The sequence below is a fragment of the Euprymna scolopes genome, chromosome 14 (assembly GCF_053919585.1).
Source record: "Euprymna scolopes isolate OS-2025 chromosome 14, ASM5391958v1, whole genome shotgun sequence".
Lineage (NCBI taxonomy): Eukaryota > Metazoa > Mollusca > Cephalopoda > Sepiida > Sepiolidae > Euprymna > Euprymna scolopes.
This window is the reverse complement of record NC_136495.1, coordinates 66,988,051-66,990,292: the sequence shown is the minus strand read 5'-3', so window position 1 is coordinate 66,990,292 and position 2,242 is coordinate 66,988,051. Positions and strand designations below refer to the sequence as shown.

The 2,242-nt window shown below is 34.8% G+C and overlaps 1 protein-coding gene across 1 annotated transcript in view; it reads left to right on the top strand.

The window, feature by feature from the left end:
• Window positions 1–517: 517 nt before the first annotated feature.
• Window positions 518–2,242, top strand: part of LOC145293052 (uncharacterized) — a 337,851-nt gene continuing 336,126 nt past the window's right edge. The window contains exon 1 of the mRNA XM_080139372.1: window positions 518–1,378. The gene's annotated coding sequence lies outside the window, so the exon portion shown is untranslated. The remainder of the gene's footprint in view (window positions 1,379–2,242) is intronic.

Here is a 2,242-nt window from a genome sequence, read left to right as displayed (position 1 = left end):
ACTTTATATGATTAAATAATTAGAGATTTATGAGAATCGGAATCAGACTCGGTAATTGTATCAGTATCGGGAATTTAGTACGGAATCGTAATTGCATCGGAATCGGGAAATATATTGGAATCACCGGCCCATCACTAATATATATATATATATATATATATATATATATATATATATATAGAGAGAGAGAGAGAGAGAGAGAGAGAGAGGGAGAAAGAGATGTTATTTATTTTTGTCTTTGCGATACGTTTTGAATGAAATTAATTATCTACGAAAGTGCATTTTTACTTAAATGCGAGTTGGGAATTATTTTCTCTGTAACCAATTTGGTACCCCCATATAGGGAGCGGCATATACATTGTTTTTAAAATATGATTATCCACTGACACGTGTTTCGTCGTCTACGACTCATCAGAGTGGCTGAAGCATCGATAAAATGGCTGAATGAAAAACATAGAATAAATCAAGAAAAAAAAAGCCCACGAAAGTAAACAAAGGAAAGAAAGAGATATGGAGTAAATAAAGTAATGAAGTTAGGAGGAAAAACGCGGAGAGAGATAGATCGATAGAAATATAAAGAATGTGTCATATGGGATACTATTACATTCCCTTTTTTTTACTTGTGTTTCGTTCTTGGTAGAGAGAGGAAAGTGGGGAGAGGGTAGAGATCGCCACTAGAATAATCTTCCGGGTTTGCTGTCGACTGTGCTCTTTGCTTGCATCCTTCGAAGCGGCGAGAAGGTGCTTTCCACTCTTTTGTCGTTCTGCTGGCCTATCTACTAGTAGTAGTACTACTGCTGCTGCCTTACCCCTTCTCCTATTTCTCCATCTTCTATTGCATCGTTTTCCTGGGCTACCGGTACCGCTGCATTATACCTGGCAAGTGATGGGGTCATCCTTTGGACGACACAAACTCCATTAGTGCTCGCATCGTAGTGGCCGAAGTTAGCCAAGAGGGGGACGAGGTTGTTTGTTCCTGTGTAAAGCCTACAAAAAAGTTTCTTTAAGTGCATAACTTTCTCTCTCTTAATAGATAATTGGCCCCTTTTTATTTTCTCAGCAATTTGCTTCCCAATCTTTCTCCTACTCCATTCCACCCACCCCCTGCCTTTCTCTCTAATTCATTTACTTTCGCTTTTTATTTCTTTCAACCTGTTCTTCTCTGTTAATATAAGCGGCCCTTAGGGGGTCGGTCTTCTTCGGAAAGAAAAAGCGTTAAAGGAAGACAGTTTGCGAATATTGTGTGGAAACTACCGAATAAATCAGCGATTTTCTTTTCCTAAATTTCAAAGAGAGAAAGAAAGCGTGCGAGAGATTTAAAAAAAAAAAAAGAAAAGAAAAACTCTCTAAAACGTTCTTTTTCCAATATTGTTAATAGGTAAGTATTTTTATTTTTATATTTCATTGATATAAAGAAGCAATTGCAATTGTTGTGGTGAATGTATATTTATTACTAAATAAATGCATGATTTGCAGAGCCACGTGCAACAAGCGACTATAAACACCTGAAATATGTATATATAATGAATATATAGTTTATTATATAATGTATATATATTGATAAAGCAATGTGATATTTATAGAGATTTTCAGTATTTCCGTAGTAATTAATGCTTAATAGCCGATTATTAGTAGTAGAAGTATGAAATTTATTCATGGCAAACAAACTATGAATGGGCACCCCTGTTCTATCTCTCCAGGGAAACACTAAAAACATATATATATATATATATATATATATATAAAAGTGAACGTGTCTGTGTGTGTCTGTTTGTGTACATTTCCCTACGCAATAACTCTGTCAATTTTTAGTCTACATACTCGAAATTTGATATACAGGGTACTGAAATGTGTGAAACACTATGTGATCGGTTTTCGGCAAGAAATTTTGCGATTAAGGGGTCAATGATCAACGATTTGACCTTTGAGAACTCTACCGAACTCCTCCGACAATTTTGGGTCTAAGCACTTGAAATTTTAGATATAGGTTCTTTGGGCATGGATCTAATTTAATAACTTGATTTGAGCCCAAAACAATAAATTTTAAGGGGTCATAATAGGTGTCAAACTTTTAAAAAAATTACCATGTTTTGGGTTTTTTTGTTTTTTTTTTGCTCAGCATACACCTCCGAACACCCGCGAAACGCCGGGCACCCAGGCTAGTATATATATATATATATATATATATATATATATATATATATATATATATATATATATATATAAGCGAGATAAGTCATAG